Here is a 17,472-nt window from a genome sequence, read left to right as displayed (position 1 = left end):
AACTTCAAATATACAAATATAAAATAATAAAATAGTTTAGCATTACATATTATATATTATGAGTTGTATTATGTGTAATATATTATATTACAGTATTGTATATTATTATATTGTGTTGGTATATTGTATTAGAATCACACAATATTAAAATTAAATATGTTGTACTATACTGCAATGTTATTAGTAATATTGCATGTAATATATAATATACAATTGTTGTTGTTGTTGTTCATTCGTTCAGTCGTCTCCGACTCTTCGTGACCTCATGGACCAGCCCACGCCAGAGCTCCCTGTCGGCCGTCACCACCCCCAGCTCCTTCAAGGTCAGTCCAGTCACTTCAAGATTGCCATCCATCCATCTTGCCCTTGGTCGGCCCCTCTTCCTTTTACCTTCCACTTTCCCCAGCATAATTGTCTTCTCTAGGCTTTGCTGTCTCTTCATGATGTGGCCAAAGTACTTCAACTTTGTCTCTAGTATCTTTCCCTCCAGTGAGCAGTCAGGCTTTATTTCCTGGAGGATGGACTGGTTGGATCTTCTCGCAGTCCAAGGCACTCTCAGCACTTTCCTCCAACACCACAGCTCAAAAGCATCGATCTTCCTTCGCTCAGCCTTCCCTAAGGTCCAGCTCTCACATCCGTTGGTGACTACAGGAAATACCATGGCTTTGACTAGGCGGATCTTTGTTGCCACTGTGATGTCTCTACTCTTTACTATTTTATCGAGACTGGACATTGCTCTCCTCCCAAGAAGTAAGCGTCTTCTGATTTCCTGGCCACAGTCTGCATCTGCAGTAATCTTTGCACCTAGAAATACAAAGTCTGTCACGGCCTCCACATTTTCTCCCTCTATTTTCCAGTTGTCAATCATTCTTGTTGCCATGATCTTGGTTTTTTTTATGTTTAGCTGCGACCCAGCTTTTGTGCTTTCTTCTTTCACCTTGATTAGAAGGCTCCTCAGCTCCTCCTCGCTTTCGGCCATCAGAGTGGTGTCATCTGCATATCTGAGGTTGTTAATGTTTCTTCCAGCAATTTTCACCCCAGCTTTGCATTCATCCAGCCCCGCACATCCTCGCATGATGTGTTCTGCATACAAGTTAAAAAGGTTGGGTGAGAGTATGCAGCCTTGCCGTATGCCTTTCCCAATCTTGAACCATTCTGTTGTTCCGTGGTCAGACTCTAACAAATTGATATAATTATATAGTTAACATCTTAAATGTGGAAATAACAAATTGTAAATTGAACAATATAGATAAAATAGAAAACGTTGTAGTAATTCAGAGTATGGGGGATCCAATTAGAAATTGGAGGGCCCTTCCACACAGCCCAATATACCAGAATACCAAGGCAGAAAATCCCACAATATCTGCTTTGAACTGGGTTATCTGAATCCACACTCAGATAATGTGGGATTTTCTGCCATGATATTCTGGAATATAGGGCTGTGTGGAAGGGCCCTTAGAGAATATATTAAGTGGAAAAATTGATATTAAGAAGACTGATATTTCAAATGTAATTTCTGTAGCTTAATGTGGAAAGAGTATATCCAAGGGGGAAGGGTGGAGGGTGGAAGTGGGGTAAAACCACACAATAAATAATAATTAGTTAAAATCTATTATCCAAAATGCTTGGGATGAGAAATGTTTAGGATTCCCTTTTTCCACTTATATTTTGGAATATTTGCATTTAAATAATAAGATATCTTGAAGATGCTACCCAAGTCTAAATACAGCATCATTCATAAATCCCTTATACACGTAACCTAGTGGTAATTTTTATACATTTTTTTTAATTTGTGCATATTTTGACCCATTAGAAAGCAACATGTGGCACCAACAAGTCTCAACAGATGGGATTGCATTGTGAGGTTTAGCTGTACACAATGAATTTTGTGGTGTGTTCTAAATAGAAACTGAGAACAACCTGGTGACCTCCGTACCACAAAATCCATTGTCTGTAGCTAAGCTCCGTGAAACACCCATATTTATTCTGACTCATGGGGCAGAACCTCACAACCTACCGACCAGATGTTTCTTGTAATCTGAGAAACTGAGGTTTAGGTCCATAAAGCCAGGATATTATCTCAGCCGGGACATACTCTGACCTCTTCCACACAGGTGAATACGATCCCACATTATCTGCTTTGAACTGGAATATATGGCAGTGTGGACTCTGGTAACCCAGTTCAAAGCAGATATTGTGGTATTTTCCGCCTTGATATTCTGGGTTATATGGCTGTGTGGAAGGGCCCATAGAGAATATATATAAAAAACCAAAGTATGTATGTATGTATGTATGGTATTGGTTTGTTCCACAAATGCTCCTTGATGGAGCTGGACCATAATTGGCACACATACCCTTCATCGTCCAACATAAAATAATGGAGGGATTCAAACTTTTTTAAAAAAAAAAACCTTTCAAGCTTAGAGCAGAAGGAAAAATAAGGACAATGCTGATTGCTAGGTGAAGTGGCCCTCTGTGATGTCACTAAGAAAGAAATGGAGTAAAGCAGCTTGGCTGCTGCTATGTGATATCTATTGAGAGGGAGGGAGGAAAGGATAGTGGGGAAAGGATAGGGGGGAAAGGGAGGGAGAAAGAAGTGAGAGAAGGGAGAAGAAAGAAAAAAGGGAATAGAAAGGAAGAGAAAGGAAAGAAAGGGGGAAGATGTATTAGAGAAAGCAAGGGAGGGAGGAAGGAAGGAAAGGATGGGGGGAAGGAAGGGAGAAGGAAGGGAGGAAAGGGAGAAGAAAGAAAAAAGGAATAGAAAGGAAGGAAGAGAAAGGAAAGAAAGGGGGAAGGTGTATGAGAGAAAGCAAGGGAGGGACAGAGGGAGGGAGGGAGGGAGGGAGGGAGGGAGGAAGGAAGGAAGGAAGGAAGGAAGGAAGGAAGGAAGGAAGGAAGGAAGGAAAAGAGAGATGGAGGGGGTATATAGGGGAACAGAGGAGGAAACGAAAGAGCCACAAAGAGAGCTTGCCCACCTTTGCCAGAGCTGTCATAGAAACATGATAAGGCAGGCCTTCTCAAACCTGGAGCTTTATCAGACTAGCACTTTCTTGGCATTTTCTGACTTCTGCAGAATTCTAGGAAATGTAGTTTAGAGCACAACCTTTAGAATTCTCAGATAGAGAGGTCCTCACCTTTCCAAACTACATTTTCCAGAGTTTTGCAGGAAAACAGGGATGTTCACTTGTTTGATAAAGCCCCTGGAGAAGGGAGAAAGCAGGCAGGCAGTGGCCCTTCCGACACCTGGGCAACACCAGGTATGTAGACGAGTAGGAATAAATAGCACTACGTCTTTTCACAGATAGCTGTCACTTGAAATCCTTCCAATGTGTCATTAATCCATTATGATCCATCCTAGACAATTGTATGCTCTTCTCAATGGTGTTAAACATCAGGCCTGAACTTGATACAGATAACTTCCCAGCCTTAAACAACTACTTGCCAGCAAAAAATAGGCCACACCAACCCCCCCCAAAAAAACCCCCACCAAAAAACAAAAAACCAACGTAAACACAGAAATCAGAACCTGTTAGCAATCCTATCTCCTTACTCATAGAATCATAGAATCAAAGAGTTGGAAGAGACCTCATGGGCCATCCAGTCCAACCCCCTGCCAAGAAGCAGGAATATTGCATACTCCAATATCACTGTTACTTTAGCTATTAATCTCATCACAACACCAGGGTTGCATTTCATTGAAATATCATGCCCCAAACCAGAGACCAAACTGCAAATATTTGTGATGTCATAGAGTTGGGTCCTTGTGACGTCACAGAAGCAGGGCACACTAAGAGTTAAGAAGCAGATTCAAATTACTTAGGCATCAACTGTTTGTGGAGGTGGGCATAATGTCAACCTACACTGATGGGCAAAAAAATGGAATAAAACATAACTAGGTACAGAAAACCCAAAAGAGGGGAGACTGGAAGCATTTGGAAGACTCTTGTCTGCTCGAGCTAGGTGTGAATGTTTCAACTGACCGTTTCATTCACATTTAGCTCCAGCAGACAAGAGTCCTTTGTCTCACCCTGGTCATTCCACAGATATATAAATCCTTTTTCCTAGATCCAACAGACCTCATTACCTCTAAGGATGCTTGCCATAGATGCAGGCGAAACATCAGGAGAGAATGCCTCTAGACCATGGCCATATAGCCCAAAAAAACCCTACAACAACCTATAATATATTGTATTTTTACATTTTACTTGTAAGCCGTTCTGAGTCCCCTTCGAGGTGAGAAGGGCCGCACATAAATGTCATAAATAAATAAAATAAATATATAGAATCTTGCTCTTTCCAGTAGGGTCAGATGAAAGCAAACTGCTGCCTCTTCACTAAGTGGATGTGGTCTTATTAATATCTTTTTTCCATCTTGACGACTCTCCGATTTTGGTTTGCCTGTGAAATGTGGAGTGGGCTGTGCAAGCTGAACAGTCACTGGTCGTAATTCTAGCACTCCGCTCCTTGCTTGCTTCCATATGGCATGATAGGCCCCACAGCAAATTTGGAAGGAGCAGGGTTGGCTTTCTGGGTTGCACCACAATGTTATTTATTTCTCCAGTGGTTTTCTGTAAAAGCGGTTTTAATTAAACAAATGTGTATGCATTGTTTTTAAATAGCCTTGTTGTTCCTTGATGGGATAATCTCTCCCTCTGGTCTAGTCTCAAAGTGAGTTCTATGTAAGAGATTGCCAAAAAAAGAGAGAGAGAAAGTCAAAAAGAACAGGTAGCATTTCACAATGGCAGCTACAGGCACATTTTATCACTGACAAATATTTTCCTTCTATTGACGGAGGGGGGATATCATGCCAAGCCTGGGGGCTAAGATTGAATAGGGAGTGGTTCTGGGTGCACCAAATGAGCTCATGGCTTTGGCAAGGTCTTTGGAGCAATTGGGAAGATGAAAGCATACCCTAGAAGCCATAAACATTTTGCAAGTTGGATGGAGTTTGAATGGCATCCTTTTAGCTTTGGGCATGTTTGCATGCTTCCATTTTCATATCCAAGAGAATTCTATCCCTCGGTGCAGAAACTAACTCCTTCCATCCCACACATTTTTGAATGGATTTGAAAGGGGAAAATGCACAGTTGGCCCTCTATATCCGAGGATTCTAACTCCACATATTCCACCAACTTCAAAATATTTTTGGAAAATCCAAAAAAGCAAATCATGATTTTGATATTTTATACAAGGCATGTTATTTTACTGTGCCATTGTATATAATGAGATTTGAGCATCCATGGCTGTTGGTATTCACATAAGGTCCTGGAACACAACCCCACTGAACTGCTTTTCCTTAGTATTCTTGAAACTTCCAACTTTAGGTTAATTTAATGCTTTATTGCAGTAGTGCAATTGATTAAACCCTTGTGCTGGCAGGACTGCTGACCAAAAGGTTGGAGATTTGAATCTGGGAAGCAGGGTGAGCTCCCATCTGTCAGCTCTAGCTTCTCATGTGGGGGCACGAGAGAAGCCTCTGACACGATGGTAAAACATCCGGGCATCCCCTGGCCAGCCTCCTTGCAGACGGCCAATTTTCTCACACCAGAAACAACTTGCATTTTTTCAACTCGCTCCTGAAACAAATAAAATTGATTTATGGACTTGACAGAAAATCAGGCCTTCACAAAAATCCCATCACTAGGAATACACAAACCCTAATATTTAGTTTTATTGCTCAAATTAATTCCATTTCTAAACGTGATCTAGCTCAGTGTTAATTCTGTCCACATACTGACCCATAAAAGGTTTATCCACTAAGAAATTTAATGTTCTTCTGTCCATCAGGGGTGTATCACATCAACAATGTAATCTTATTACTGCTCAGATGTAAACCTACAGAGTTCAACTCTATTATTCTTCTATGGCAGCCTCCATGTCCTTTACTTCTTTGTTGTCAGAACTCTCACACAGAGAAAAGGATTGTGATGAGACTGTGAAAGTAGCCTGTGAAAAATCGTGGATCCAAAAGATCCACAGAAATCTTGAACTCTCAGAAATGTCCATGAATACACTGGAAATCTACGGCAGCTCTGGAAGTAGCACAGATTGAATTCACTCCCAGTTTCAGTAAAAGCAGACTGATTAAACTGGAACAGATCACTGGATGTCTTAGAACCTATGATAATCAAATTGTTTTAGACTGCAATTCCCACAAGCCCCAACCACCACAGCCAGTGATTGGGATGTAATAGAAGCCCTGACATTTTTGCAGGTCACTAGGTTGACTACCCCGGTAAGCTGTCCTGAAATTTCAGGTGAAAGCAATTGATATAAGCATAAGAAATATACAATTATAGTAAAGCAGCATTACTGCACTAATAACAGTTTTTCTCTGGTATACATGATAGGAACGTTGGGGCTGACGCCATGCCAAGCAGCTGCCTTTGCTGGCCCTGTGTCAAAGATGCAACTGACTTCCCAAACATCTAGGAACATCTGGCCCAGCATTCCCCACTGAGTTGCTGTAATATCCTGAAGGAACCAGAGTCTCTCTGATCTTGGAAGATAGGTAGGGTCAGTTCTGGTTAACTCTTGGATAAGAGACAGCCAATGAATGCTAGGTGTGGTAAACTAGATTTCAGAGGAACTAATTGGCAAAAACTGCCTCTGAATATGCTTTGCCTAAGAAAACCCTGTAAAATCCATGGGGATGCCATAAGTCAACAGGCATTTTGTGGGCGCACACACACGTGCACCAGACATTTCAGAAAGCTCAACAGGAGTTGGTGGGCTTCCGAAATGTTTCACAGTAGGGGCTCATTAGAGCCAATAGAATTGCCTGGGGACAGTAGGAAAGAGGTGGCTGAGCCCATTTGCATTAAGAGTCAATTGATGACTTTTTGCCATACATGCCATAGTACCATCAGTGCTGCAAACAAATAACAAACATCTGTGCAGGAAGAGCCTGCATCATGCAATGGTTTGAGGATTCTGAGGACCCTTTCACACAACCCTTTATCCCAGAACATCAAGGCAAAAAATTCTACATTATCTGAGTGTGGACTCATATCAGTTCAAAGCTGATATTGTAGGATTTTCTGCCTTGATATTCTGGGATATAGGGCTGTGTGGAAGGACCCAGAGAATGGGTTCAAATCCATTCTCTGTCACGGAAATCTACTGGGCTATACTCTTCCAGCTTGAGGCAGCAATGAACCACCTCTGAATGCAGCTTGCCAGGAAAGCCCTAGGATAGGGTCACCATTATTGAGTGGAATGGAAAGCATGCAACAAGAACAATCTGTGCAGAATCAGTCAAGCCATTAATGAACATTGTACTCATCCTTTCCTGGAGGAGGACATCCCCTTGTCTAGCATTATTTATTATTTACTAGGCCATGTGTTGCTGTAGCCCAGTCTAACTCCTTCCAGCCCAGTCTAACTCCTGTGTGTGTATATATTTGTGTATATATTTGTGTATGTGTGTATATATGTGTTTGAGTATATACAGTATAAGTGGTTTTGCCCATGTGTTTGAGTATATACAGTATAAGTGGTTTTGCCCATGTGTCATAATGCATTTTTATTTTTTGGCCTTTTAAGACCCTTCCGTGTGTTTTTCTGTGTTTTTATGAGTGATGGTCACTTGTTGGTTTGATACGTGTACTGTGTCCAAATTTGGTGTCAATTCATCCAGTGGTTTTTGAGTTGTGTTATTCCCATAAATGAACATGACATTTTTATTTATATAGATTTTATTTACTTCACTTGTATATTGCTTTCCTTACCCAGGGGCGGGGCGCGGGGGGGGCAGGGACTTAAAGGGGTTTCCAACATATTTCTGGCAAAATTTAATGCCTCACACACATATGAAACCTAACATAAAACAATAATAACATATAACTATCAATTAGATCATAGACCTAATTATCCAGATGTGTTGGACAACTGCACCAATTATTCAAAGGCTGTCTTAAAATGATGGGACTTGTGGTGCATACTTAGTGTAACTCAACCTAGAAAATTGATGGCCAAACTTGACAAGAGTTTCATTGCAGAAATACAGTTAATATCAGTATAATACGGTATGGTTTAATAGTTTGAGTGTTGAACTAAAGGTCCAAAGGTTTTGGGTTTGAGTCCCTGCTGGAAACCAACAGTATGACCTTGGGCAAGACATGCACTCACACTTTCAGAAGAAGGCAATAGCAAATCTGCTCTGCTCACAACCTCATCAGACTTGTTACCGGAATGCCACACATTGTGCCCATCAGGGAACATGGGGACCCCGTCACCCCACACTCTGCATCACCCAACTCACCCATTGCCCCATCCCACAGAAGGAAGCATCGGCTGCCCAGCTTCTCCTCATTCATCAGCATAGTACCATGGGAAGCCTCCCATCTTGCTGCCATAGTGACATATGCAATGGAGTCCTGGCAGAAGTGGTTCTACATTGTAGGATGGGAGCCAGCAGGCTCCATTGCGAAAGGGAAGGTCAACAGCTGTATGCTGCCGAAAAGCACCCCGTCTGATGCGGTCGTCAGTTTCATAAGAAGGCAATAGCAAATTTGCTCTGAACAAATCCTGACAAGAAACCCCCATGATTGGGTTGCCATAAATTAAATACAATTTGAAAGCACACAACAAATTACAGTAGCAATTTGTAGCTATATTAATAGCTTTATATTAATAGTTATGTAATAACCACAAGGATGTCTGAGCAGCTCCCATTGGCACCACCACAGCTTCCTTTGAAATATATGTAGGATATTTCTGAGTTCATGTTTTTTATATAACAAGTTCAGCTCTTTTAGAAGATGCTTGTCAGGAAGATCTGTCTTTATACCCCACATGAAAAACAATTGCAAAAAATGATTGAGTACCTTCCTTTTTTTCGGAAGGGTTTTACCCAAAATGGGTTCTCCTTGCCAGAAAGCCAGAGATTTCCATGGATGAATAATCCATGTTATGTCTGAGTCAATTTCACTTTCTTTCCAAATAGAAAAAAACTTGGGGGAGAAGGGAGAAACAAGTTCAGAGAGTTGGCTAGAAGGTTTGCCCAGACTTGACCTGGGTACATATGGCTGAGATGGTAAGATGGATCATGTTTTCGTACTTGCCTTTTTTTTAAAAAAAGTGAAAGCAGTGCCCTCTTTGGAATCACATAAACTCCCTGAACTCACTGACCTTTACTACAAGGAAGTGGCTTGTTACCTGAGGCTATGTGGAATGCCTTCCTGGAGATTCTCTCTCTCTCTCTCTCTCTCTCTCTCTCTCTCTCTCTCTCCCCCCCCCCCCCCCATACACACACAAACACATTCTTTCTGCCAGCATGAATAATGTCACCCTTGCTAACAATAGAATCATTCTAATGGAATCCCACAAAATTCTGGATAACCACCAACTTTCATAGGACAGCAAATGATTCCTATCTGTGGCCCCATTTACACTGCCATTATAATCGATAGAAGTGCATTATATGGTTAGTGCCGACTCATAGAATGCAGTTAAACTGCATTAAACTTAATTATATCATCATATAATCCAGTTCAATCTACATTATAATGGCAGAGTAGATGGTTCAGTATATCTATATTTTCATATCTTTTATTGGTGTGGTTTCACATAAACATAGAATTATGGAGTTGGAAGACATCACACGGGCCACCTAGTCCAACCCCCTGCCATGCAGGAAAAGCACAATCAAAGCACTCCTGACTGTTGGCCATCCCGTTTCTGTTTAAAAGCCTCCAAGAAAGGAGCTTCCACCAGGCAGAAAGTTCCACTGTTGTACAGCTGTCACAATCGGGAAGTTATTCATAATGTCAGGTGGAAGAATTTCTTGACTGTATGAGCTGTTCAACAGTAAGGTTTATTAGGTAGTAGGTTAGTATTCTTGTTTTATGTATTGTACTGTGTTTGTGAATTGCTCTCTAGACTCATGTATAAGTCTAGAAATTTTTGTCAACCCCCAAGAAAATTTATCATCATGTCAATGTAAGTGGAAGTACCTTTACTGTTATCAAAATAAGAAACCATCTGTGAGTAGAGTGGTGAAAGGCAAGAGCTTAATCTGTCGTAGGATAACCTAAAAGAAAAAATAACCCCTTCATTTTTTTCTACCTTGGCAAACGTTTTAGAAGCTCAGGAGAAGTCAATGACAAGCTCCCGAAAAATAAATAAAAAAACAAACACTATGGGATTTCCCTTGGGATTCCGTAAAGCATAAATTACTTGGAAGGCACACAGCAGCAGCAATAATACATCTGAGTAATTACAACTAATGATCATTGTTAGTAATATCAATGGCAGTAATATGCTCCCATTTATGTGGGACCAGTATCACCTACAGCTGAAAAAATACATTAATTCTAGGCATTTTATAGATCTTCCTGAATGATTCTGTGGTATGCTTCTGCTTGAAATTGACCATAAGAGTCATGCTGGAGGACCTAGAAAAATTAGAGAGGTGTTCTCTTTAGTATGTTCTAGATCAGTGTTTCTCAATTTGTGGGTCCCCAGATGTTTTGGCCTTCAACTTCCAGAAATCCTAACAGTTGGTAAACTGGCTGGAATTTCTGGGAGTTGTAGACCAAAACACCTGGGGACCTACAGATTGAGAACTATTGTTCTAGATCTCCCAGCATGATTCTATTATATGCTTCCACCAGAATTTGTTCATTTCAATAAGGTTCACCATCTTACACAGTTTTGCATTTCCATGCTCAGTCCAGAAACACATCCTCTGTGGATATGGGGGTTGTACTGTCATTATTATAAGAGTTCTTTATAGTAAAAAAAAAAAAAAAAAAAGGTTGCAAGAATTATAACAAATAGATAGGTAGCCATTGTTATAACAAATCACGTGTAATTCAGCAATTAGGATTCTAAAACTAATTGTCCACTTGTGCTAATAAGATGTAAAAAAAACCTTTTGACCTCTGTCATGAAGCTGACATGGAACTCCTGTGCTCCCTATTACTAAGTTGGCTTTACTACAAGTTTGTCTCTCAGTGAAGCTTTCTTCCATACTACCACTGGGGAAGGTAGAGAGAGAAATTGTGATTAGTTTTGATGTACTCCAGCTGGAGGTCACCCATGCATCCTTAAGGCTTAAATGGTTCAATTCTTGCCACCCCTAGCAGTATGTACCTTTTATGATCTGAAACCATTCCTAGGGAGTGGAAATTACAACCAGGCAATGGGATAGAGTGGAGCACCTGACCCAAGGTAAAGAGTTTGTCCAAATTCCAAAAGGCCTCTCTGGCAACCTTAGGTCTAACCTTTAACATCGGTGTGCAAGAATGGAAAAGCATGTTCTGGTGCTTAGAGAGCATGGAGTTCAAAACCTATATGGCCCAAGAGTTCATTGACCCTGCAAAAAGATGAAGTGATAATTTTGTTAGCTTTCTTTCATCTGTGTGTGTGACTTTGTGTGCCATACTTTTACCGTACACCAATTCACGTATCAGTACACACTGATTACACATGCACATACTTAAATTCAAAAAATGCATTTCATACTTCCAGAATATGTTTTAAATGATCTTATAACAGGTTTTATGCAAAAATATATGATATTAGACTTTTAGGCATGGAGTCACATACTTTGTACAACAAAAAGTGTGCAACAACCAAGGATTAAAAGAATTCATAAACATTGCACATATCTAGTAAGCAATTAAACATTGCTAACAAGCAGCATAGCTTGTTTTTAACTATTCCTTAACAATGAGAACAGGATTCAATTGCTCAATAAACCCTGATCAGCATAAAGACTGGCCATTTAAAATTTTTCCAAACTCTTAAGAAGGGGACAGTGGCCGTCACCAAAGATGTTTTTACAATCAGTTGTAGCCTACATGCTAAATGAGTTATCGTAAGACCAGCCATGCCAAAGCGGATTTTCTTTCAATTTTGCATATTCATGTTAAAATATTGGGAGTCACAGAACTACAACCGGCCCTCCATATTGGTGGATTTAACTTTTGTAAATCTGATTATTTGCAAATTTGATTAATATGGCATCTCTATGAACTCTAGATCAGGGGTTCCCAAACTAAGGTCCATAGGCTGGATGCAGCCCTCCAAAGTAATTTACCACCCTAAACTTTAGACTTGGGGTGACCCCAAGTATGAAACGACTTGAAGGCACACAATAACAACAATCCTAATTAACTTGACTCTCTCATCAGCCAAAAGCAGGCTTACACTTCTCATTGAAATACTGGTAAGTTTATGTTGGTTAAGCCCCCCCCCCCCATGGCACAGCAGATTAAACTGCTAAACTTGCTGACCAAAAGGTCAGTGGTTCGAATCCAGGGAGCAGGATGAGCTCCCACTGTTAGTCCCAGCTTCTGCCAACCTAGCAGTCTGAAAACATGCAAATGTGATTAGATCAATAGGTACTTCTCCGGCGAGAAGATAATGCTGCACCATGGAGTCATGTCAGCCAAATGATCTTGGAGGCATCTACATACAATGCTGGCTCTTCAGCTTAGAAAAGGAGATGAAAAGGACTCCTGCTCTAGATCTTCCATTGCAGCTCTATGGTCAACTTCAGCATAAATTAAGTCCAGATCTCTGGGTTTAGCGGTGTTTCAAAGGCAAAGTGTTTGATTGCTTATCACCTGCCTTATCACCAGTGTATCTTTCTCAATAGGTCCAATTACCCACGTAGAATGGCGGTCTCAACCTGTTATGCTTGTATAACGTAGTAGTTCAACAAAGCAGTCTCTGTGTTTCATTTCGAACAGTCCTAGGGAACATCTAGTATTCCATCATGAAACATTCTCCGTTCCACTTTTCACAAAGTGCAGATCACTGAATGCATGGCAGCTTGAAGAGACAGAGGTGAAATGCCTTTTTTGTTCCTTACATTCATTCTTTGGAAACTTTCAGACTGCAAGCAGGCTTTGGTGTGGCTTGTGCCCATAAAACACTTGCACGTCAATGATCTTACATACCTGTCTTATCAAGGGTCTATCCAAACAAATCTGACAGAAATCACCAGAGGCTCGGTTCACAACCTCTATCCATCATATGGCTTGGCATTGTTTCTAACTTTTGTGTAATCATCTTTCAACAGGTTCATTCAGAAAAAGCAAACAGTGGCTACAGTGCAAAGTTAGAGATAAGAACCCAGCCAAAGAGTTCAAGCTGCTGAGTTCATCCAGGAGAGTCTCTCTTTCCAGGATAAAAATGGAATACTGATTGGATGATGATGATGATGATGATGATAATTATTATTATTGCTGGTGTCTGCTGAACAATTCATTGCCCAGCAGGCCAAACTCAGCCAAATAGCCACATGTGGCTGATTTCATTTACTTTTGAATGTTTATGTGATTGCTTCAATAAAATCTTACTAAGCATAACTGCAACTCCCATTGCACTGCAACTCCCATCATTCTCTATGCTGGCTAGGGCTGTTCTTAGTCCAAAAAACACCTGAAAGGGTCACAGATTGTATACCCAATCATAAAACCACACTAAGGAACCAGAGTATCTTATCCAGTACACCACCCAGCATTTCCAGGGTGAAGAGTCAGCATGGTATAATATCTGAGTGATGAACTAGGATTGCAGGAAACAAGGTTTTGACTTCCCTGCTTAGCCATGAAAATTCACAAGGTGACCTTAGGCAAATAGCACTCTCTCAGCTTCAGAAGATGGTGATGTCAATAAATCTGATTACAAAAACCCCATGCTGTGATCAACTTTAAAACAAGCAGATTTCTCCCTCTCTTTCCATCCCTTTCAAAAGAAAATGTAGAAGAAAAACTTTGGGCAAGAATGCTGTATGGAAAATTAATATTTCAAGTTCTATGCATGATGTGCCCGCACATCATGCATAGTACTTGAAATCAATGCACATTTTGTTTGCAACCCTATCAGTCATAGGGAGCAGAATAAACTTCAAATAGGTCAAAGCACCTACAATAGGCTTCAAGGAAGGTGTTAAAGATCACATTCCTGGATAATACTTGGGTAAAGGTGATTGAAATGTTGACAGTTTTTTTCCTCTCTGAAAGGATCCAAAGGTTGTGGAGTTATGTAAATGGCTTTATAAAGAGCCTAGATCTATTTTTGCACAACGTAAATCTATTTCAGTTACGCTCCATATATGCTAGATATCGTGACCTTTCCTGTTTGCTTTACTGATAAAAGAAAGACTCTTCAAGGACTCCCCTGTTGCAACCTTTATGGCTGAGTTCAGCTTCTGACTAAGCCCTTGCTGAGTGCATCGGGGGCTTGAAACCTTTCTACACTTTTCAGTTTTTCCTGCTGTAACCTGCTTGTTTTGTCATGACAGCATGCTGGTTCTTGAGTCAAATGTCTTTTATAACAAGAGAACACAATTACACTTTCTTTTGAAAGCAAACAAACAGTGGCATCCAACTTTCCACTGACAAACTCAGCATGATAGTATTATTCCCTGTCCTATCTCCATTGTTCTCCTTACAACGGTATTGTGTAGTAGGCTAGTGGGTGGGTTGAAGTAACCCAATAAGTTTCAAGGCTGAATGGAGATCTGAGCTTAGGTCTTGGCTTACCAGTCCTGAGCTGCCACTGCAGCTGTGTCTCAATGGCTTAGTGGTTTCTAGAATTAATCCTGGGTTTGTCATTTGCAATGGAGGTTTGGAGAACCACATAATGCTCAGACTCAAAGGAGCACAGTAAAATGTAAAAAAAAAAGTTGAGTGGGTCCTTTAGTGAAACACAGTGGGCCCTTGGTATCTGCTGGTGTTTGGTTCCAGGACCACCACCACCACCATCCATGGACCTCAAAATCAATGGATGCTCAAGCTCCATTATATGCAATGGTGGAACTCATATAAAATGGGAAAAATTCAGGCAACTGCCATAAAGAGCGCTAAGATGTGTAAAATAGTTGGAGCAGGATATTCCTATACCTCATTGTAGTGATTGTAATGTGACAAAATCAAAATTTATACTTAAAAAAAATAATTTGAACATTTTATGCTGTTTTGGTTTAATAATAATAATAATAATAATAATAATAATAATAATAATAATATACTTTGTACTATCAAAGGCTTTCATGGCCAGAATCACTGGGTTGTTGTAAGTTTTGGGGCTATATGGCCATGTTGCAGAAGCATTCTCTCCTGACATTTTGCCTGCATCTATGGCAGGCATCCTCAGGGATTGTCTGCCGTAGATGCAGGTGAAATGTCAGGAGAGAATACTTCTGGAATATGGCCATTCAACCCGAAAAACTTACACCATCCGAATAATAATACTTTATTTATAGACCACCCTCTCTCCCCGAAGGGTGGTTCACAAGAAATTACAAAAATGGCAAACATTCAGTGCCAGCAAACAAATAAGCAGCACTCAAGGCAAAACATATAATAAATAACTTATAAACAACTAGAACCCATGAATATGGAAAGCCAACGATATTGCAATGTCAGGGTTCCAACCCCCCATGACCTTTTCAAGGCTGCTCCAATTTATGCCTCCTGTTTGGCCCTCCTCCCCACTCCACCAGTTAGTCAACATACCATCAGGTATTATCAGGATCTTAGAAATGCCCTGAATGGTGGTTGTGGTAGATTTCTTTGGACTGTCACTCACAACATCCTTCACCACTGCTAATTTTGGTGAGAGATGTTGGGATCTGGGATCTGTTGGGATCTGTAGTCAACAATATTGAGAGGCCACACGATTCACACATCTCATCTAAAAGTTACACTGTATTAGCAAATATAGATTCAAGCAGTTCTGAATTGAGCACAGTGCAATATCTGAACCTGCTTTTCAATGCAAGGCTTTCTGTTTACCATAATGCTTGTAGGCATAACTATAGTTGGCAAGTATGATAATCCTGTTCGGTAGCATTTTATAAATTGAAATTGCCCCATCATATTATGAGGCTAATTTTACTTATGTATCATTGCATCAGGGATGATCTTTTATGTGAAAAGAAAAAAGTGTGCCTCTCAAAACAAATAATAAACAATTTTGTTTGCTTAATGAAAGCATTTCCCCTTTTTTCCATGGCCACCAAAACCATGTCCAAATGATGCAAATGGAGGATCAACATCTGGAGGATCAACATTTCTTCCTGACTTGAGAGAGATCCAAATACATTCTCAAATGAACCAGTCATCTATTATATTATTTTTTTCATATTTTCTCCCTGCAGATTCAAGGTGGCAATGTTTGCATTATCATGCTGTGAAAGAGTCAAAGCAGACATGATGTAGTTCTTGCAGTATGATCCCTTCTATTTTATTGCTGCAGGTAGAGGAAGGACCAAATTTGTTTAGATGTTCAAGACTAGAGATTTATGTAATCCTTCTGCCTGATGTTTTCCCCCATCTAAGTCACATACCCATACAAAGGAGCTACTATTAACTCAGCAGCAATGGGGAAAAGTTAGGTATGCCATTATCCTGTGTCTGGAACTGTTCTGCTTAGAAAAAGGGAGACACGATTTGTTGCCATGTGGATGTGGAATTCACCACCATAGTATGCAATGATGACTGCCAACTTGTCTGGAGATTTTATTTTGCAGAGATGGAAACTGGCTCAGTAGTGTTGTGCAATAACTATAGCATTCTGGAATACCTATTACTGGTCCACCACTTCCCCACAATGAAGCCATTAGGTGCAATTGAGGGCCACAACCCATCCATTCCCTGATCATGTCATGGTCCTGGGACTTGTTTCATGCAATGAGTTCTGAGCCTGTGATACAGCATCCTCCTCTTCCCTCAGCAGGGAAAATGTTTTGTGTATTTCACAGTGTTAAAAAAAAGGAAAAAGAAACGATGACCCTTTAAGAAATGGAGAAAGGGGAGGTGGGAACAAGATACGGACATGATGGAAGGGTAGAGATAGGTCACAACCTGAAAGTGTGGGCTTGCACTTCCAAGTCATTGCAATTGTATGAAGCCACCAACTGTGCAACATCCATCACAATAACAATAAGTTATGCTGTTCTGGCATCACAGCTCACCTGTGGTAATGTCCTGAGTTCCAGTGGGGAAGAAAAAGATTCATGAAAATTATAGCAATCAATAGTTACGAATCACAAAAGGCTATATGTGACCTTTAGTAGCAGAAACAGTGTGCCTCTTTCTGTGCGTTGCTTGGGACCATGTACTTATAATTTGTTTGTGGGATTCTAGCAGGCAGATAGTAGGCTACTGTGTGAATAATAATAATAATAATAATAATAGAAGATGATGATACTGTATTATTATTATTATTATTATTATTATTATTATTATTATTATTATAGTACACTGTACTAGCTAAGCATTTTGTCTGATTTAGCATGCCATGTGTTTATGCCTATGTTTTTCTCTCTCAGTACACTTAACTTCAGGGAAGTGGTTTAGATTTAGATTGGGGCAGCAACATGAAGGGAAAGGGTTAAATATTGCCTCCACTGTTTCAATTTAAAGTGGAGAGACATCCAGTTCGCTGTGGTTGTTGCGTGCCTTCAAGTTGTTTCCAATCTATGGTGAACCTGCCACGGAGTTTTCCTGG

This window comes from Anolis sagrei, chromosome 4, assembly GCF_037176765.1.
Source record: "Anolis sagrei isolate rAnoSag1 chromosome 4, rAnoSag1.mat, whole genome shotgun sequence".
Taxonomy (NCBI): Eukaryota; Metazoa; Chordata; class Lepidosauria; order Squamata; family Dactyloidae; genus Anolis; species Anolis sagrei.
The sequence above is the reverse complement of the archived record's forward strand: the minus strand, read 5'-3'. Positions refer to the sequence as shown.